We start from the raw sequence: 23,089 nt of genomic DNA, 5'->3' as shown, positions 1-23,089 counted from the left end.
ATCGTTTGTGCAACACGTTCAACAAATTGAATGTGGGGGTGGTTACGATCGCATATTGTCACGCTCCCCGGGTCCCCTGTGCTGCCCTCCGGCTCACCTGTCACGCTCCCCGGCTCCCCCGCCTCGCTTCCCGGTTCCTTGGTCCGGTCACCGCCGCTCCCCGCTCTCCAGCACCCTTTGCCGGCGCGTCCCCAGCGTCCTGGTCCCCGCACCCGGCGTCCGTCGGCTTCACAGCCCCGGCCTGGCCCTGCTGCTTCCTCCTCGCAGCTTCCTGCTCTGGCTTCTGGCACTCGGGCCGCGCGCATGCGCATTAGGGCGCGCGCGCGGTCATTGACCCTTTCTTAAAGGGCCAGCGTCCATTAACAGGAAATGATGCAAAACAGGTACAGGGTATAAAGTGGTTTAATGTCCAAGGGGGCGGGGCCTGATCTTCGTGTTTCTTAAGCTAGGAGTCAGGTCTCCTGGTGTCTCTGTGTATATACTCACCTATCTCTCTTGTAGAGCCGTGCCTGGCTCGCCATCCGGTCCTGACCGAATCCCGAACCCCGAACGCTGTCCATCTGCCATCCTGACAGTCCGTACCATCTCGGATCCCTGCGGTGACCTGTCATCTCGCTCCAAAGGTTCCGGACCCCGCCTGACATCTTCTCGGCTTCCGAACCTGAGCTGCGTCACCCGGACTACCACCAGTGACTCCGTGGTCCCAGGGACTTCTCCGTTATACTCGTGTGCACGGACTGTTCTGCTGCCTATAGTGCTCCAGCTACCGGACCCCTTACCACCATCTAGGAGTTCGGCCCAGTGGATCCACCTCCTGGGTCTGCCCGTCCACCTGGCCCTGACAGTAAGATCAGGCCATGGATCCCGCTGCAGCACTAGCAGCCGTACAGGAGGAACTCACACGCCAGCGTGAGACTCAGACCCGCATGCTGCAATTTATGTCTTCTGTGGACGCCCGCCTGAACACGCTACAAGCGGCAGTTACGTCTTCAGCATCCCGGGCCTCCACTAGTCAAGCCACGGCTCCAGCTCCCGTGGCGACGTCTTCAGATACTTCCAGACTTCGTTTGGCCTCACCACCCTGGTACGCCGGAGACCCCAAGACCTGCAGGGGATTCTTAAACCAATGCTCCCTCCATTTCACGCAGCTGCCGCATTTGTTTGCCTCTGACCAAGCCAAGGTCGCCTTCATCATGTCCCATCTAGAGGGTGAGGCACTGGCGTGGATGAACCCCTTGTGGGAGAAGGGGGATCCTGTGACCACGAACATCCAGGACTTCCTGCAGGCATTCCGTGGCACCTTTGATGAGCCCGGACGCGCCTCCGCGTCTGCTTCGTCTCTTCTCCGGCTACGTCAGGGGACTCTGACGGTGGGCCAATACGCAATCCGGTTTCGCACCTTGGCTTCGGAACTCGGGTGGAACAACGAGGCCCTAACCGCCGCCTTCTGGGAAGGACTCTCGAGGCGAATTAAAGATGAGCTGGCGGGTCGTGACGTACCGACCACCCTGGATGCCCTGATCGCCCTAGCGACTCGAGTGGACATTCGCTTTCAGGAGCGATCCAAGGAAGTGTCCCGTGAGAGACGTCCGGTACGGCATTCCTCTCCTCCGCAGAAGCCCGCCGTACTTCAGTCTTCGACAGCTGGGGTCCCCGTCCACGAGCCCATGCAGATCGACAGAGTGCGGGAGTCTGAACAACGTCGAGCTGAGCGGCTCGCCAAGGGCCTCTGCTTTTACTGTGGAGAGGGCACACACCTGCTACGCTCCTGTCCAGAGAGGCCGGGAAACTCCAAAGCCTAGGGTTGGTAGGAGAGGCCACCCTAGGTGCTGGGACTCTCTCAGACCCGGTTACGTGGACTGTGCAAGTGACAACGGGAGAGACGCGGTTCACGGCTGAGGCATACCTCTATTCCGGGGCAGCAGGCAATTTCATCCAGCAGGCCACGGTGGACAAGTACCAGGTGCCTGTTACTCCACTCGACAAGCCCCTCGTGATTGCCTCTGTGGATGGGAGACCCCTCTCTGACACCATCTCCTGGATCACCAAGCCGGTGGAACTGCGTATCGGTGCCCTGCACACCGAGAACATCGCTCTCTACGTCCTCCCACACATGTCCCATCAAATCCTGCTGGGACTTCCCTGGTTGCGGACACACGAACCATCAGTCAGCTGGGGCACTGGCGAAATCACCCGATGGGGCTCTTCGTGCCATGAGAAGTGCCTGAAGACCATACAACCCATCCGACGACCTCCGGTTCCAGAGAACCTACCGGGGCTGCCCTCGGCCTATTGGTCCTTTGCAGACGTCTTTGATAAAAAGGAATCCGAGGTACTTCCGCCACATCGTCCTTACGATTGTGCCATCGACCTGCTCCCTGGAACAACACCACCTCGAGGACGGATATATCCATTGTCTCCAGCCAAAACAAGGGCCATGTCTACTTACATCACAGAGAGCCTGGCAAGGGGATTCATTCGGAGATCCTCCTCTCCGGCTGGAGCAGGTTTCTTCTTCGTCAAGAAGAAAGAGGGCGACTTACGCCCATGCATAGACTACCGGGGTTTGAATCAAATCACCGTAAAAAACAAGTACCCTCTGCCGCTCATCCCCGAATTGTTTGACCAGCTTAGAGGAGCTCGTATGTTCACCAAGCTGGATCTTCGGGGTGCTTACAATCTGGTACGCATCCGCTCTGGGGACGAATGGAAGACCGCATTCAATACGCGCGATGGGCACTATGAATACTGCGTGATGCCCTTCGGCCTGTGTAACGCCCCAGCCGTCTTTCAAGAACTGGTGAACGACGTTTTCCGGGACCTTCTTTACGTCTGTGTGGTAGTGTATCTGGATGACATCCTTGTCTTCTCTCCGGACCTCCAGACCCACAGAGAGAATGTACAGCTGGTTCTACAAAGACTGAGAGAGAATCGTCTGTACGCGAAGTATGAGAAGTGTGTCTTTGAGCAGTCTTCTCTCCCCTTCCTGGGGTACATCATCTCTGATACCGGACTGCAGATGGATCCAAAGAAGGTCTCCTCCATTCTCAACTGGCCTCCTCCTTCTGGACTGAAGGCAATCCAACGCTTCCTGGGATTCGCCAACTACTACCGCCAGTTCATCCCTCACTTCTCGGCTCTGACTGCTCCTCTCTCCGCTTTGACCAAGAAGGAGGCTAATCCAAAGGACTGGTCACCTGCGGCCGACGCCGCGTTTGGCTCTCTGAAGCGGGCATTTGCCTCCTCTCCTGTACTCCACCGTCCGGAGTTAAACCGCCAGTTCACCTTGGAGGTGGATGCCTCCTCCTCAGGAGCCGGAGCAGTGCTCATGCAGAAGTCCTCCTCCGGGAAGATGGTGACTTGCGGATTCTTCTCCAAGAGCTTCTCAGCGCCTGAACGCAACTACACCATCGGTGACCGAGAGCTCTTGGCAGTCAAACTGGCTCTGGAGGAATGGCGCTACCTTCTGGAAGGAGCAGTGTACCCCGTGATTATTTACACGGACCACAAGAACCTGGAATACCTACGGTCCGCTCAGCGACTAAACCCACGGCAAGCCAGGTGGTCCTTATTCTTTGCCAGGTTTGATTTCCAGCTCCATTTCCGACCCGCGGACAAGAATGTACGCGCTGATGCCTTGTCCAGGTCTTTCATGCCCATGGAGCAGGAGGAGGAGACTACCCAACCCATCATCTGTCCTAGCAAAATCATTCCGGTGGCCCCTGTCACCCTGGCCCAGATACCGCCCGGGAAGACCTATGTCTCTGAGACAGACAGGCAAAAAGTGTTACACTGGGGTCATGCCTCGAAAACAGCCGGTCATGCTGGTCAGAAGAGAACATGGGGTGCGATTGTACGTCATTACTGGTGGCCATCCCTTCGCACGGACGTCGCTGCTTTTGTCTCTGCCTGCTCCTCTTGTGCCAGGAACAAGACGCCCAAACACCTGCCATATGGCCGTCTTCTGCCTCTGCCGATACCTTCAGTTCCGTGGCAACACATAGCGATGGACTTTATTACAGACTTGCCATTGTCATCCGGACACACAGTCATATGGGTCGTGGTGGATCGGTTCTCTAAAATGGCTCATTTCGTCCCTATGGCTGGATTGCCCTCTGCTCAGGAACTCGCGGACGCCTATATACATCACATCTTCCGCTTGCATGGCTTTCCATCTCACATCGTATCCGATAGAGGAACTCAGTTCACCTCCCGCTTCTGGAGGGCTCTCTGCAAACATCTGGGAGTGACTCTGGACTTTTCATCTGCATACCATCCTCAGTCTAATGGCCAAGTGGAGAGGGTCAATCAAATCTTGACCTCTTTCTTACGTCACTATGTCAACGCCCATCACGACGACTGGTCCACGCTTCTTCCTTGGGCTGAATTCTCCCATAACCACCACATCAGTGAGTCGTCCTCCAGCTCTCCCTTCCATGTCGTTTATGGACTTCAGCCCTCCGTCCCATTGCCTGTATCCCCTTCTTCGGATGTCCCTGCTGCTGATACTGTAGCCCGTGACTTTGCAACCATTTGGGACTCTGTCAAGGCGTCCCTTGGGCGTGCTTCCCTGCGGATGAAAAGACACGCAGACAAGAGACGTCTGGACCCTCCGTGTTTCTCTCCTGGAGATCTAGTCTGGCTTGCATCCAAGTACGTCCGATTGAAGATACCATCCTACAAGCTGGGTCCTCGCTATATCGGGCCATTTAAAGTCCTCAACAAGATCAATGAGGTCTCCTACAAGCTACAGCTCCCGGCCACGATGAGGATACCCAACTCATTCCACGTCTCCCTGCTCAAGCCGGTGGTCCTGGGTCCCTTCTCCGCTGCTGCCAGTTCGGCTCCTCCACCTATTGCCGATGACGACATCTATGCGGTAAGGGATATCGTGGCCATGAAGACCGTACGGGGTCGACAGTTCTTCCTGGTGGACTGGGCAGGGTATGGTCCTGAGGATAGGTCCTGGGAGCCCCGGGAGAATGTGGGTACTCCGCTGATCCGTGCCTTCCTGTCTCGGTTGCGGGGAGGGGGGGCGTGGGGGGGGGGGGACTGTCACGCTCCCCGGGTCCCCTGTGCTGCCCTCCGGCTCACCTGTCACGCTCCTCGGCTCCCCCGCCTCGCTTCCCGGTTCCTTGGTCCGGTCACCGCCGCTCCCCGCTCTCCAGCACTCTTTGCCGGCGCGTCCCCAGCGTCCTGGTCCCCGCACCCGGCGTCCGTCGGCTTCACAGCCCCAGCCTGGCCCTGCTGCTTCCTCCTCGCAGCTTCCTGCTCTGGCTTCTGGCACTCGGGCCGCGCGCATGCGCATTAGGGCGCGCGCGCGGTCATTGACCCTTTCTTAAAGGGCCAGCGTCCATTAACAGGAAATGATGCAAAACAGGTACAGGGTATAAAGGGGTTTAATGTCCAAGGGGGCGGGGCCTGATCTTCGTGTTTCTTAAGCTAGGAGTCAGGTCTCCTGGTGTCTCTGTGTATATACTCACCTATCTCTCTTGTAGAGCCGTGCCTGCCTCGCCATCCGGTCCTGACCGAATCCCGAACCCCGAACGCTGTCCATCTGCCATCCTGACAGTCCGTACCATCTCGGATCCCTGCGGTGACCTGTCATCTCGCTCCAAAGGTTCCGGACCCCGCCTGACATCTTCTCGGCTTCCGAACCTGAGCTGCGTCACCCGGACTACCACCAGTGACTCCGTGGTCCCAGGGACTTCTCCGTTATACTCGTGTGCACGGACTGTTCTGCTGCCTATAGTGCTCCAGCTACCGGACCCCTTACCACCATCTAGGAGTTCGGCCCAGTGGATCCACCTCCTGGGTCTGCCCGTCCACCTGGCCCTGACACATATGATATCGTATGTTAAATCGTAACGTGTAAAGCAGGCTTAAGAATGGCAATCATCAACATGGTAGATTAGGTCACAACATTTTAGGTTAGGTCATAGTCTGAATTCATTGGCCCTTACATCTATCTTCAACCTTAAACACTATGAAACTATCAATCACATATAATAGGAAAGTTTCATTGATATTCACCAATTTTTAACCTAAATATCATCGATACACTTTAAAAAGGAAATATCACAAAGTATTCTCAAAAAATCTTACCCATGCTGATGGTCAGACCCTTATGATTGAGTTTCCCAATCTATGTTTCACATCTAATGGCTTCCTCAGGGGGCATGATAATAGTTGCAGCTACAATGTTTAAATAGAAAGCCATTCATGTGTCATATATATATATATATATATATATATATATATATATATATATATATTTTATTTTTTTTTAAATCCAGAATTATGATCTTTAATTCTTTGGTTGTCTATGCCTTACACAAACTTCGGTCATGTTAGCCATGGAAAAGAACGGGATGGCTATATGAAATGGATCATACTAACTGAATAGCAATTAATATAGGTTTTTAGGTAAATAAGTACAAATAATAAATGTGGCATAAAAAAACACATTAAACACACATAAAAGGAATATAACAGCACAAAAGTAAATACAAGACATAAAAAAATTATTGAGCTCAAATGTTATTTCGGAGTCTGCCTTCTTTGCGGTCAGATTCCAGGTGCCCTTGGGTGCTTCTGCTTTGTTGCCCAAGATTCCCCCTGTAGCTACTGCACCACGTAGGCACCAGTCTTAACTTCTGGCCCAACCTAGTGGCGCTCTGCTGGCTTTTCGGCTGCCAGATTCTAAGTGCAGCAATAGGACCACTGCACATGCGCAGGCTGAAGGTACACAGAATGAGTTTAAGGCCCAAAATTGGGCCACTGAGCATGCTAGAATTGTTTCTGCTCAGCCAGAAGCTAAGTCTGGAAAACGAGCCAATGAGCATGCTCGGATTAAATATGCCCTGTCTGAGACTAAGTCCAGAAAACGGGCTACTGAGCATGTGCGGGATGTGACATCTTTTGATTGGCAGTTGGACGTCAGCTGTCCTGATTACCTGGCATCCCAGGATTGGCCGTTGGATGTCAGCTGTCCTGATGACACTGGCTGTCCTGATTGCGTGGCAGGCCTGAATTGGCCAGTGGACGACACCCACGCTGACAGGGCATGGTTCTGTTTGGGGAAGTACTTAAGTTATATAAGGATGCCGCCGACGCCAGACGGTGAGCAGTCATCAACAAGTCTCATGGTGTGTGGTGTTTGGCAGTATCGCTTGAATTGCATCTTAGCACTGCTGCATATGCTGGTTAAGTGTACAATATACCACATACTGTTACTTCACTTGAAATGCGTCCATGTATACATCGTGCGCTGGTTAAGCGTGCCATACTCCCTGTATACAGCCGTGTGCTGGTTTTGTATACGATACCCCACATATAGGTCTATTGAATTTGCGTTTTCCTTTCTGCACTATCGCTTGAATTTGAGTCTTTCCTGTCTTCTCTTTATGCTGATAGCACAGGTCGTCTATCGCTCCATCCTTTTAGTTATTATTGATTTATCTTCTGCACTGCTGTCTAGTCTGTGTGAGGTTAACATAGACTGAAGTGAGCCCATTTATTATTCTCTCTGCAACTGTTATTGTCCATTCTGCCCTCGGGACACTTAGCAACTACATACCATCGTTTAGTATGGTGGACCCGGGTTGTGCTTGGGATTCTATAATATTCCTTCCTAAGCCGCCAACCTTGTAACATCAAATGTGTCCCCTATCTTATCATATACAATTTATATATATATATATATATATATATATATATATAAAAATATACAAATGTATATATACAAAATTATATATATATATATATATATATATATGGTAGCATAGAAAATACAATAAATTAATAAATTATATACTGTGTAAAGTTCAAAGTGCAAAAAGATCTGTGCAACATATGTATGGCAATGATTTTAAATGTTCCAAATGAAGTATACCAACAAATGCTATAACAATAAATGTATATAAAGAAGTGAAAATATTACTAAAGTGATTACTACAATACAGTCCATGTATATATATATATATATATATATGTATGTGTGACGCCCCTGGACTAGTCCAGGGTGTCACAGGGAACTGCACTATTCTCTATCCTTGGTGCAGGGCCCACCTGCCTTGGTTCCGGGGTCCGCAACAGTGATTCTGTACCAACAGCACAAATCCTAGTCACCCAAACACTACACTTGTCAGGCACACCGGGGGCGTGGTTCCAGCTGGGAAAGGAACCGCCCACCTATGAGTCAGACAGGCTGGTGGGAGGAGTCAGTTAGACAGTTGGTAGTAACTGAAAAAGAGAGAGGACCTGGGGATTAAGAGCTCTCTGAGGAGAGTCTGGCTGGGTCGCAGACAGTGGCCTGTGCCTGAGGAGACGGAAACCCAGTCGCGGGAAACTGGAGGACAGGGCTGGATGGGGCAAGAGGACCATCAGCCATCGGATCCACAGTAACCGGTCTGGGGGCCGAGCACACAGCGGGGGACAGGCCCCTAAGTCGGGAGGTAGCTTCACACAACCCGGCAATTAACCTGCAGTGGGAAGTAGCTTCACGTGCTATCTGCAACGGCTCAGAGATTAGTGGTGTCAGCACAACGGAGGGATAGGACTTCCCACACAGAGCAGTCACAAAATCCCACGTGCCAGCTGCTAAGAGCAGGTTCCCAGTAAAAAGAGGGATGGGACCCGAAGGTTTCAAGGCAACAGGGCCAGGGACACACACAGTACACAGTGTATGGAGGAAGGCTCCAGTCCACCACAGAATCACTGAAAGGGACCACCGGACGTGCTGTCACCGAATGCAGCAGTACCAAGAGACTTTGTTTACCTCAGAGTCTGTGTCCACTGAATGCGTCATCACACTTGAGTGAGTACCCTGGCTCCCCAGCGCCTTGCCGGCCCTATATCAATATAGACTTCCGACCTATTCCCTACCCTGAGTCCCGGGGCCCCTACCTGCGGAGGGAATCACCACCAGGCTGCCCCAATACTATCAGCCCCGGCACTCCCATAAGGCAGCGGCGGTATTCCTTATTACCGCACACCGCATGTGGCGTCACAAATATTCTCCCCTGTAAATAACCCTTTTTTTTCATCGAAGTGTCTGCCGAGCAGTCCGACTGCTGCTAGGGCGTCACATATGTATGTATGTATACTGTATATATAATAGTGCAATGCAATCAACAAAGGAAAACATTGCAAGTTGAGAGCTCAGAAATATTTTATTAAGTCAGGCACTGTCAGGCTTCTATGGCATTTGCTTAAAAGGATGGCCTATTCAGGAATCCAGTGTCTTTTTGAGACTTTATAAATTTAAGTATTAATGTAAGAAGGGATCTTAGGTGTATGATCATTTTTTGATAGCCAAAAGAAGCCACTGCTAAGCTTGTTCACAGTCTGTATTGTACAGGTCCCCATGCTCTAAGGGGTACTTTGCACACTACGATATCGCAGGTGCGATGTCAGTGGGGTCAAATCGAAAGTGACGCACATCCGCGGTCGCTGTCGACATCATAGTGTGTAAATCTTTTTGGATACGATTAACGATTGCAAAAGCATCGTAATCGTATCATTGGTGTAGTGTCCGACATTTTCATAATTACGCTGCAGCGACGTTAAGATGTTGTTACTCGTTCCCCTGTGGCAGCAGACATCGCTGTGTATGAAGCTGCAGGAGCGAGGAACATCAGCTTACCTGCGTCCTGCGGCTCACGCCGGTGTTACGGTTGCTGTGGCACTGGAGACTATGTCCAGATTTCTTGCTACTGCACATGTGCAAGCGCTGGAGACTAAGTCCTATCTTGGAGCCATTGCACATGTGCGGGTGACATCATCGCTGACACGAGGTCACATGTCTCTGACACCTTGTATGCCGATTGGCCGCTGGTCATGTGCTTGTGACACGAGGTCACATGTCTCTGACACCTTCTATGCCGATTGGTCGCTGGTCATGTGCTCGTGACGCTTTGCTCGGTGATAGGCCAGCGTGACGTCATTCCTGTCATTCTGGCAGCGGATTGGCTCTGGTGTCCTCCATCTTGGCTGAGGCACAGAGTCTATATAAGACCCCGACGCACGCCACACGGCACTCAGTCCTCTTGGTTCATGCATGAGAGTAGACGCTCTGTGCACGTTCCTCTAGGCATCTCTCTGTCTATGCTAGGTGAGCGCTACCGGCAGGGTAGCGTTCTTATACCTTACAGCTTCGGCTGCAGTCTGTATCCTTACCTCTTAGGGGAGCGGACATAGGCAGGTGCCTGAGGCACATGGTCCGGCTGGGCCTTGTGATTCTACTCGTAGGTGGACGTTGCCGCTAGGGTAACGTTCCTTATACTGCGTCTGGCAGTTGTTCGTATCCTCGCACACTAGGGGAGCGAACAGAGGTAGGAGCTTTGTGCGGCTTATGCTGCTGTCCGTCTCTTTTGCACCACTAGAAGAGCGGACCTAGGCAGGTGCCATATCTAGTGGTTCGTGTCCTCGCACACTAGTGGAGCGAACGCAGGTAGGAGCTTTGTGCGGCTTACGCTGCTGTCCGCCTCCTGGCACCACTAGAGGAACGGACCTAGGTAGGGGCCATTTCACACTCACTGCTTTTGTCTCTGTGATCTTTAACAGAGACCATTCCACACACCCTCCAAGTACGGGAGGAATTGCTTTATTTTCTAATTATATTCCTCTGTGAGTTTAACAGAGGTATTGCACTCTGCACTTGTGCTATTATTATTTACAGTGGCACACTTATATACCCCTTATCTTCTGCCATAGTCTGCAGCAGAGTCTTTGCACGGTAGACCCCTGACTGTCTGATATTCCTTTAGGTTTTATTATCAGACAGCCCCCCGTAACAGCCGGCTATACGGAAGGACGTAGATGGGTGGGATGTTTACGTCCCGCTCATCTCCGCCCCTCCACTTCTATTGGCTGCCTGCCGTGTGATGTCGCTGTGACAAGGAGGCGGGTCGCCGGCCAGAACGAAGTCGCAGGGCAGGTGAGTGCAAGAGAAGCTGCCGTAGCGATAATATTCACTACAGAAGCAATCACAAGATATCGCAGCTGCGACGGGGGCGGGGACTATCGCGCTCGACATCACAAGCATCGGCTTGTGATGTCGTAGTGTGCAAAGTACCCCTAAGACTTGCAGGGAAGTAGCGATTATCATAGGGCTGGTTGTTACCAACATAATGGAGTTGGCCACACCCCCGGTGTGATGTAATATTTCAGAGGATAGTGGGAGCAACAAGGAACATCTCCAGCATCACAATTACAGATATTTTAAGCAAATGGAACAGCATTGTGCATCTCATCTTTATACAGTGACGAAAAAAGGGTAACAATATTTTGAACTTTTGACTTTCAGGCTCCATATCTCCTCATTCATTATAGTATTGAGCATGAGACTACCATCATTTTGTAAACAATAATCTTGGCTATCTCATTCATAAATTTGACTTGCAGCTATTTAGCATATGATTAGTTATGCAGATTCTTGTCATGTCAGTGCTTTATACTGTGTTGCTTCTAAAAATCTAAATTTGGCTATTGGTGGATGAAATGATGTGGCGCCCCTGAGGCTTCAGTCGCCACAGAGATACTGCACCTCACCCACCATCCTGGGTAAGGAGGAGGTCAACACCGGTTCATACAAAGCACAACACCTCATCAGACATGGTAAGGGCGTGATTATACCCGAAGCAAGGTTGGGGGGGTGGGAACACAGTAGTACAAGTGGGAACACAGTGTGGAGTTAGTTAGGAGTAGGGAGGAGAAGGAGAGGAGCAGTAGAGGAGCGAAGACCCGTGGCCTGGAGCTGGTACTTCTTGGCCCGGGCACCGAGAGAAGGGGTCCTAGAGACCACAGGAAGTGCAACATCCTCCTGTGGCCTTGTTCCACTTATAATCTACGGGTGGCAGGACTTGGCTGCAACACAGGGACTTGTCCCTAGGCTAGAGGAGAAGACCTTAAGTACTCCACTAGTAAAACCAGCGGTTGAGGTGACTGCAAGCACCAAAGCCTCATCCACACACAAATTTGCTGGAAGGTGACTCAAAAGGGCCAAGGGATAGAGCTTTACGCCACCCCACAGGGTCCATGGGCACTGGCACAGGTTTCAGTGTGTGAAGGCGCAAGGCAGGAGGATCTCCCTAGCCTGAGAACACCAAACCCAGCTGTTAGCTTTATCTTGGCTGGGTATCAAAATTGGGGGGACCAAACACCTTTTTTAAAATTAGTTAAATTATTTAAAAAACCTGCATAGGGTTCCTCTTATTTTGATACACAGCCAAAATAAGCACATGGCTGGAAGTTGCAGCTTGTAGCTGTCTGCTTTATCTGCACTGGGTTTAAATATATTAGGGATCCTAACACAATTTTATTTTTTTATTTTTTTTACACTCGATTAGAGGACCCAGACAGCATATGTGATTATAAACATTGAATGATGCTGGCACACAGGTTGTCGGCACGGTCTAATTGCAACCAATCAGAGATGCCAGGAATGCTGGTAGGTGGGGGAAACAGTGAATATGTATGAAGGTTAATGAGTAGACCCGGAAGTAATGTTAAAGCTGTGCAGGAAATTCAGTAAGTATAACATTTTTGCTTTATTCCTTATTTTATTTATTTTGCAACCCCCCTAGCTCTTACTAACACCAGTCCCCCTAGCCCTTACTAACGCCAACCTCCCTAGCCCTTAGTAACACAGGTTTTGCTTCCCATTGAATTCAATGGTGTTCAGATATGTTTGTCGAGCTGTTCGGCAAAAACCGAGAAAGTCAGAGAACACGAACTGAACCAAACCTTGACAGGTTCGCTCATCTTCCATGATAATGTTGACTATGATATTAAAAGTATGATGAACAAAACATTAAAAAAGGTGAGGTTGACAACCAGGTAACACCATCAAAGAAACTTTTCAGAGGCATTGACGATAAAGTGCAGAGTCAATGTTCATCCGAAAGATCTCCTGTTTTACTGAGCATATCTGCTTCTACCACTGTTTGCTAGGGGAAAAGAAAAGCCATAACTATATATGATGGAATAAGATTGAAAGCACGTGAAAGCTCTACTTGTGCATGTGTTAATGAGTTGTTGGGGGCTTTATGTGGGTGTCTTGAGTATTAGAATTATTTTCTACGTTTTTAGAGGACTTCAAAACAATTTTCTACAAAAAAAATAGATCTATGACCCAGGACATAATGAATGAAGTAAATGCAAAAGATCCCTCAAAAATGTATATATTTTTACTTAATCTAATAATATACAAAGCTTAAATATAAAAAGTACACGTTGCCTCACAGACAAGGACACAAAATAGGCTTATTCAATCATATATAAGTAGTAGATAATGAAGTCAAAGTATGAGTAACATATCAGATAAGAAAAAGACAAATATAAAGAAAATATTTTCAAAACCTTATCTAATAAAATCCATGTGCATATCGTTGTTTTTTCCATGATTGTGCAGCATTCAATACAAATATGATTGTAAAAATAATTACTGAGAGCAGTAGTAACTTATTGCAAATAGCTGCTACTATGATTGTAGGTCAGGCCCAGGCCCTAATGAGATGTTGTTGGGATCACGGAATTCGTGACGCACATCCGGGCTCATTAGCGACGTCGTTGCATGTGAAATGTACGAGCGACCGCTAACGATCAAAATTACTCAACTAATCGTTGATCGTTGACACGTCGTTCTAATCCCAAATATTGTTGCTGCTTTTGGATGCAGGTTGTTCGTCATTCCTGAGGCAGCACACATCGCTACACCCCAGGAACGACGAACAGCACTGTACCTGCATCCTCCAGCAATGAAGTGGGCGTGTCTTTCCTGCGGCTGCTCTCCGCCCCTCCGCTTCTATTGGACGCCTGCCGTGTGACGTCGCTGTGACGCCGCACGAACTGCCCCCCTTAGAAAAGAGGCTATTCGCCGGCCACAGCAATGTCGCAGGAAAGGTAAGTCCATGTGACGGGTCCTAGCGATATTGTGCGCCACGGGCAGCAAAATTTGCCCGTGACGCACAAACGACGGGGGCAGGTGCGATCGGCAGTGACATCGCTAGTGATAACGCTGCATGTAAAGCACCCTTTAAACATCTGGAATGTTGCAGAACAGATCATAAATTTTCAGTTTCAAGTAGGTAGAGCCGCCTACGACATGTCCCATAACAATTCAAGAAAGAAAAAAAAAAAAATTGTGAATCCCCATCCAATCACAACATTCCATTGGAGCCTTGAAAATGCCTGACCACCTGAGAAAGACATTTTCACAAAATATTATACTGTCTTAATGCTTCACTGGCTTATGTTATTGACATTTACACTGTGTACACAATTATTAGGCAAGTGAGTATTTTAACCCCCTTCACGACCCGCAAATTTTGTGTTTTCTGTTTTTTTTTTGAGCCATTCTTCTTCCGAGAGACGTAACTTTTTTATTTTTCAGTCAATATGGTCATGTGAGGGCTCATTTTTTGTGGAACAAGCTGTACTTTTAAATGAAACCATGAGTTTTACCATATAGTGTACTAAAAAATATCAAAAAATTCCATATGCGGAAGAATTGCAAAAAAAATGTGATTGCACTATTGTTTTTGAGATATTTTATTCACAGTGTTCAATATATGGTAAAACTGATGTGTGGCTTTGATGCCTCAGGTCAGTGTGAGTTTGTAGAAACCAATGTGAATAGGTTTACTGTTATCAAAGGGGTTAAAAAAAAATCAGAAGTTTGTCCAAAAAAGTGGCGTACGTTTTGAGCCATTTTTGTGACCCATACTGTAGTGTTCTCATTTTTCGAGTTCTATGGCTCAGTGATGGCTTATTTTTTGCATCTTGAGCTGATATTTTTAACTGTACCATATGTGCAGATGCTACCTTTCGATCACCTGTTATTGCACTTTGCGCAAAATTTGTGGCGACACAAAAACGTAATTTGTTTGCTGCTCCGCCGTTTACCAATCAGATTAATTGATTTTATATTTTGATAGATCTGGTGTTTCGGAATGTGTCAATACCAAATGTGTGCATATTTTTTTTATATTTTAACCCTTTTATTTTCAGTCGGGCGAATGGGGGGGTGTTTTAAACTTTCAGATTTAATATTTTTTATAATTTTTAAAAACTTTTTTTAAAAATTTTTTTGCTTTACTAGTCCCCCTAGGGAACTATAACAATCAGCAGTCTGATCGCTCATTCATTTCTCACGATCAGAGCAGCACCGCTCAGATCAGGAGAAATGTTTATCTCTTGTAACAGTCAGTACTTAGCTGTTTTTTTACAGGACCTTAGTCATGTGAGCACAGGAGTCATCACATGACCTTCTGCTTCCATGACAACCACCAGATCCACATGATCACGTCACGTGACTTCCGGTGGAGGCATGTGAGTAAAGTTGTAGCGCATTATAATGGCGCTGTCACATATTGATAGCACCCTTTAAGGGGTTAAAAATCATGGGCAGATAGCGATTCCACTCGTGCCTAGCAGGCACACATGTCAGCTTTATAAATCAGCTATGTGCGCCAATCTCCCCCGGCTGCTGACAGCCTGCGGTCGTTAAGGGATTAACCGTATAATTTCCTAACTCCAAGCTGTATACACTTGAATGATTATTGGATGAACTTTTTCAGGTGATGTGTATCTGTGTAATGAGGAGTGTGAGGCCAAAGGATATCAACATCCTTTATCAAGGTGTACATAATTACTAGGCAGCTTGTTTTTCTCAAGCAAAATGGACAAAAAAAAGATTTATTGAGTCTAAAAAATTGTTAAAGCCTGTCAGGTGCAATATGCACCCAGAACCACGAGCAGTTCTGGGTGCATATTTATAATTTCTGCCTAACTGTCCTAGGCTATACTAGCATAGATAAAGGGATCTTTAGAAAAAGTATTTCTATAGATCCTCTATGATATGATAATGAGCGCTGGGACTAGTCGCAAGGGTGTTAATTCCTGCGCTCATTCTGCCCTCCTAGCATGTTAGCACGCCCATAGATGACGCTAGGCAATGGCATTGTGGGTGTGTTAACATGCTTAGAGGGTGGAATGAGCGCATTAACTAATGCCCTTGTGACTAGTCCCTACGCTCATTACCATATCATACAGGATCTTTGGAAATACTTTTTCTAAAAAAAATATTTATCTATGCTACTAGATATAGGGATGGTTAGGCAGGGATTAGCAATATACACAGAACTGCTCGTGGTTCTGGGTGCATATTGCACCTGAAAGTTTCCCTTTAAGTCTTGCAGTGGGATATAGCATTCTTGAAATTGCTAGGATATTAGGGTGAAAGAACAGAAACATCAAACATTTGGGTGCAAATAGTCAACAATGATGTTATCTTGATATTGAAATGAGAGAAAATGCTCTCACTGACGCAACAAAGGGTGAAAGAAACACGTATTCCACATTTTGCTTTCCACCCTGTGGCAGTTGGGGACTCTCATGGATTATGTAATGTGCAGCAATCTGTGGAGAAGAATGAGAAATTAAGAGGACTTTAGGAAGCGTTTGATGTAAAGAGGATTATTATTTTTCATAATATGATAAAGATGGCAATGGAAATGCCGGCTATGACCAAATATTGCAGTGGAGGGCAGTATCATTGACTACACCGGTGCGTATGAAAAGCTGGATGTTCAGTTGCTTACATGCTGGCAGATGTATCATCGTCATTTGGATAGTGTGATGCCAGCCACTACTTATGGGAGGTATAGATGGAGGAGTAGTCTGGAAAGCCGAGGTCTGGTAATGGTAGGACATGTATGAGCACAAGGAGAAAACAGGAGCGTAGTCAAGTCAATATCTGAGGGTCAGAAGTCAAGGAGAGCACATAATAGATTCAGGGGAGAAAGCAGAGATGTGTCCAAGTAATGGTCCGAGATCAAAAAAGCAGGAGGTCATGACAGGAACAGAGGACAGGCAAAGAGAAGTCAAATAACAGTCTTGGGTCAGAGAGCAAAGAACAGAACACTAGCAGAGACACAAGTCAACAGCACAACTGCAGAACCATAGAATACAACTGGCAAGGTCCTGGGCGATCATGCTCAGTAAAGAAACCTGAGCAATTACCAGAAAGGTGGGACACCTGACTAACCAGCACCAACATGGAATCCTGTGCTGTCAAAAAAACTGCTAGTTTAGTAACACAGGAAAGTGCAGCAGAGCATCTCCAAAGGCAAGATGTTCTGCAGAGCAGAATCGTGACAGATAGCCATGCTCTTAGGAATGTTGTCTTGCTTAAGAATACAGAAGTGAAATTGACACATTACTCAGTCCTCAATGTGGCACAGCTATTGCAGAGCTAACACCTGACACCCATATGTCTTTCCAAAAGGCCATGCAAAATCAATTTTAGTGGTAATGCTATAATCAGCCAATGCAGCCACTCAACAAAATATCAGATGATGCACCATGTTTTGTTTTTTTTTCACTGAGTGGGCTGACATGAATCACATCAGCAAATGGAGATGCACCCCCTAAACATGGAGACATAGTCACACCTGGACTATGACTAGCAGAAACCCTCCAGATCCAATGAAATTCTATTTCTGCCAATTGAAGTCAAACAATGGCTGTGGCACAGTCTTATCCAGCCTACTGTGAACCATCAAATGTTATAATCTGTGTGGCATCATCACATCTATTTGGACAAGATTGCCCTGCACAAATCTAGAAATATAAAAAGAGATATATTTTGAACCATGTCATGTTAAAAAATCATGGCATCTTCCACCACATGTGTAAACACTGGCATGGCAGGCATCTATTTTACCACAATGTAACAAAGATACAAGTTTGTAGAATCTCAAAAAATAATGGTGAAATTGTATTATTTTCAACATTTTACCACACCCTGCATTTCATTATATTACTTTCTAAAGTTAATCTTGTCATTAAAAGATATTCTACCTGCAAATAATAGACTTTTTATGGCTATGTCAAAGGATCATTTCTTAAAAATATTTTTTACGCTTGGATGATGGGGAAGAGAAAACAAAAATGCAAAAATTACCCATGGTATGAATTGGTTATGGCAAGATTATAAAGATTTGTTTTCTTTTGCAGCACAAATATAAGATAATATTCATCAAGAAAACTTACATTTTGTTATAATGACTAGAATTCTTGTACTCAAATTAACTAAAACTGAAGGATAAAAAAAGATGTTTTCAATTTCAAATTCCAAATTTAAATTAGGAAAAGGGAATAAAGCAAGTAAAAACTTATTCCCCCTTTACACACTGAGACTTTCTAACGATCCCACCAGCGATCCCGACCGGGCCAGGATCACTGGAAAGTCTCTAAACAGTCGCTGGTGAGCTGTCAAACAGATCTGGTCAATGACGCAGCAGCGATACGGACCTGCAGAACGACCTCACTGGTCGTTGGGGACATGTCACATAGCAGCTATTTGGCGACTCACACCTATGTTAGCGGCATGGTGTTTGGCGCTGAAGCCACCTAGGTGTCCTTTTTACACGCCCCATCAGCTCCGATTGGTGATCACTAGTGCATCCCTATTGGCGACCCTGAGCTTTGAAAGATTGGCAAAAATCGCATTTGTATATCCTTTGTTCCTGAGCTTCTGTTACTTAGCGGATCTTTGTAGAGTTCTCTGTGCGGCAACTCCACACAGGTTTATCTATACAGCATCAATACAGCTTCAATCAAATGATGCTTACAGTATAGGCTTTATAGTATTGCAGACTGGAGAACTCTCTGATGATCCGCAAACCAGCACGCTCAGGAACAAGGTAGTTTTGAAGCAAAAGACGGAAGCGCTAAAGTTGCCTTCTTTTCAGTGAAAGCCGCCCAATCAGAATGCAACAGCGACCACCAATTGGAGATAATGGGGTGGGAAAGGGAACGCTATAGCACGCCTACGGGCTGGGTTCTAAGTCACTAACAATGTCGTTGTAACGGTGTCAAACACACCGATGCATGCTGCACAGCGGGAAACAAAGGACCAAAAAATTTTCCTGAATAATTTCTAGCAATCAGCGATTTCACAGCGGGGACCAGGTCGCTGATGCATTTCACACACTGCAATGTCGCTGGGGAGTTCGCTATTACGTCACAAAACCGGTGACATTACAGCAATATCACTAGCGATGTTGTAGTGTGCAAAGGGTCCTTTAGAGTTCTCACAATCAGTGTAATCTTTGTAATCCATTAATTATATCTCATGTTTTTATGTTGATTCCAAAAAGGTTTTACCCAAAATTATCACTATCTTTTATTGCATCTGTGTCTTATGAATTAAATGAACCCCCTAATCTCCCAATCCCTGATTATTACACAACTAAAACATCTTTGACTTGTAAAACTAAAATGAACAATGTAAGGTGGAATTTTTACAATTCTGTACATCCTTGGGATTTAAAGCAGTGCACAGATTATATCCCTTGTAAATCTTTGTAACTGTAACAAACACAGTAATAAAATAATAAGTTAAAGTAACAAATTATACAAATTGGAGTTTTCGTACTCAGATTTGACACACACAATTATCAATTTCATCGGTAGACCTTGAAACTTTCTAGAATTGATGAACAAATTAAAAAAAAGTTTCCATGATCGTCATCATTGTTGTCATACATGAAGATAATTACACATCTATAACATACATATCTCTCCTTCACGGTGTTTTTTTGACCATTACCTTTATGGTTGGTCAGATGCATGTATATAAGGTGCACCTGACATGAAGATTGGCATGCATCTCGGCAAGAGACTTCTCCTTCCAATATTGTCGAGTAATCTTAACAACATGGAAGTGAAAATTCACCTTATTTCACTACTTTTTGTAGTGGGAACGGTGGAAAGTCTACCTGTATCTCAACCATTACAGGTAAGATACCTTTGTATGTCCTTATTAGAATAGTATCTTTTCAAATGTTTTTCAAGTCTTCTACATTTTTTAATTTTTATTTTAGTTTAGTTTTAAAGAGGTTATTACCTACTTTTATATTGATGGCTTATCCTTAGAATAGGTCATCAATGTCTTATTGGTTAAAGTCCAAGACCCAGCACCCCTGCTGATCAGCTACCTCTTGTGGTGGTGGCTGCAGAAGGCAGCCAGAAATGCTAAGTTTCAGACCTACCTCGTCAACTGATAGTAGCCATGGCTAAGTACTGCCACATGCCTCCTTTTGATATAAAAGGCATGTGGGGTACCTTACTGCGACCACTATCAGTTGACCGGGCAGCTCGGGAACTGAGCAATTAAAGCAGCTGATCAGTGGGGACGCGTGATGTTTTACCCTGGCCGATGAGACACTGATGACCTATCCTAAGGAGAGGCTATCAATAAAAAGTAGTGAACAACCTCTTTAATGAGAGTCAACATTAGCAGACAAAACAGCCATCTATTTTTTTTTTGACTACCACTGCCTAATTTGTGGACAGGAAAGTTTATTTTTTAATGTTTTTTCTATGTCAACTTTTGTAATCCTAAGCATCTTCATACCAAAATGCTTCAAGATTTTGAGAGAAAAGTGTTTATAGAGCTAAAACTGATTATTAGAAAAGTTGCTTTCTTCTCAAGTGCCCTTAAGTCCTAATGACTTCATAGGTTCCAATTTTGTAACTTTAATCTTTGCAACCCCTAAGTAGTTTTTCTCTTCTTTTGTTTAGTGTTTTCTTTAATTAGCAAATACGTTATTTATAGGCATATTAATTAATTAATTAATTAATATTTTATCTTTTATATCTTAATTTGTATGTACAGCCAATATTTGCTATCGTGAAGTTAATGATTACACATATTTATTCTACAGTTTTCCATACCTGGCTTACAGAAATATGGTAAGTACTCTCTTGGTTTCAATTGTGATATTCTTCAATGTCTATTGGTATTTTTAGTCTTAAGATTTGTCTTTTTACAAGCTTTTTTTATTCAATACTTGAAATTCAGAGAATTAACACTTAAGGTCGCTTTACACACAATGACATTGCTAACGAGATATCGCTGGAGACACGGAATCCGTGATGCACAGCCGGCCTCGTTAGCAACATCATTGCGTGTGACACGTACGAGCGACCGCTAACAATCCCAAATACTCACCAAATTGTTGTTTGTTGACACGTTCATTTTCAAAATATCGTTTCTCGTGCTGGACGCATGTTGTTGGTCATTCCTGAGGCAGCACACATCCCTACGTGTGACACCCTGAGAACAACGAACAACAGCGTACCTGCCTCCTCCGGCAACGAGGTGGGAGTGACGTGAATGTGGCTGCTCTCCGCCCCTCCACTTCTATTGGTGGCCCGCTGATTGACGTCGCCCCTTACAAAGAGGTTGTTCGCCGGCCACAGCGACGTCGCTATGAAGGTATATGTGACACGTCCTAGCGATATTGTTCGCCACGGGCAGCAATTTGCCTGTGACGCACAAACGACGGGGGCGGGTGCGATCACTAGTGACGTCACAGCGTGTAAAGCAGCCTTTACTCAATGCTTTTTTAAATCAGTTGTATATGAAAATGTAAAAAATAAGAATAAGGTTTTTATCAAGAAATTTCCTTTTTTTCTACACTTATGTTCAGCTTCTCTTCCTTTGCTTTCCTCGATAACTCATTATTGTAAAAAGTCCAACTTTCTAAAGATATATTTCCTGGAGGAAAAGGAATCGAAAGTAGAGTGAGAGAAGAGAGAGATAAAATCAATGCTGCTTGTTTCTAAGTGTTTTATCTCATCCCCGTGCTGAATGCACAGCTACACTGCTCAGTACTGCTGTATGATCTCCACCATGATGCTTCAGCTTATGTGTTTTGTCTATAAAAACATGTAAAGAAATCACTCATGTAGCAGAGTACTATGTATGCAAGACATTATAAGAGCTAGTCTTAACCCATTAACTTAGAGGCAACTAGTTAAACCAATTACCAATGGAAGTAACGTCTGCGATCCGACAAGGGCAGGTACAAGAGTTCAGCATTCCCGTTGGGAAAAAAAATTACCAATGGAGACTGAATAATGGAAAACAGGTGAAATATTCTGGATACAAGTCAAACAATGTCCAGAAATAGGGAAAAACTATAAAATTGAAAATTATTATTATTATTATTATACTATGTATATAGAATTTATACTGAATACAAGTCATACATGAACCTGTAGTCCTGAGATCTGCAGCTTTTTGTAGTTTCCAAGCCACTGCAACCTACAAAACTGTCTTTTGACGACACATCTGATTGATGGGGCATTTTAACACCAAATTTTAGTAATTCAAACGAAAAAGAACATCTAGCTGTAAATGCTGGAGAACCTTCATGGACTAAAGCAGGATTTACATGCAGCGACATTGCTAGTGATGTCGCTGCGCTGGTGAAAACACCCGCTCCCGTCGGTTGTGCTTACACCCATCACACGGACCTACCTGCCTAGCGACGTCGCTGTGGCCAGCAAACTGCCTCCTTTCTAAGGGGGCGGTTCGCGCGGCGTCACTAAGTGGCCGCCGATGAGTGGGCGGAAAATCCCGCCCACCTCCTTCCTTCCTCATTGCCGGCGGCCGCAGGTAAGGTGATGTTCCTCATTCCTGCGGTGTCACACATAGCGATGTGTGCTGCCGCAAGAACGACAAACAACCTGCGTCCTGCAACAGCAACGATATTCGGGAAAGGAACGACGTGGCAACGATCAACGATTAGGTAAGTAATTTTGATTGTTAACGGTCGTTCGTGCGTTTCACACGCAACGACGTCGCTAATGAAGCTGGGTGTGCGTCATGAATTCCGTGACCCCAATGACATCTCATTAGCGATGTCGCTGTGTGTGAAGCCTGCTTAAATGTGTTTACTTACTACTGGTTAAGGAGCGCAGTCCATGTCACGGATTTCAATATAGTTAATATAAATATCATCATTTAGAATAACATTATTGATATACAATTCTAGAAGGTAAATTGGACTCTGGTCCATTGGCCATTACCTCACAGAATGTATGGTTCTTCACATGTCTTTTTGTGATTGCTTTAATCATTAATATGCTGCCAATTTCATTTCATAGAAACATTAAATGAAACCAAGAGAATTATAAAGCCTATACCAGGTAAGATTAATGTTTAAGACAGAATATATATACATATTTTTATATATATATATATATATATATATATATATATATATACATA

General features: G+C 45.9%; 1 long non-coding RNA gene across 1 annotated transcript; it reads left to right on the top strand.

The window, feature by feature from the left end:
* The first annotated feature begins 7,099 nt into the window (after nt 1-7,099).
* Nucleotides 7,100-23,005, top strand: LOC142257985 (uncharacterized). Its single transcript, XR_012727688.1, has 3 exons — nt 7,100-7,148; nt 20,736-20,763; nt 22,966-23,005. It is a non-coding gene; the product is annotated as an uncharacterized LOC142257985 (long non-coding RNA).
* The last annotated feature ends 84 nt before the right edge of the window (nt 23,006-23,089 follow it).

The sequence above is a fragment of the Anomaloglossus baeobatrachus genome, chromosome 12 (assembly GCF_048569485.1).
Source record: "Anomaloglossus baeobatrachus isolate aAnoBae1 chromosome 12, aAnoBae1.hap1, whole genome shotgun sequence".
Taxonomy (NCBI): domain Eukaryota; kingdom Metazoa; phylum Chordata; class Amphibia; order Anura; family Aromobatidae; genus Anomaloglossus; species Anomaloglossus baeobatrachus.
Note: the sequence above shows the minus strand (reverse complement) of the source record. Positions and strands in the feature narration are given on the sequence as shown.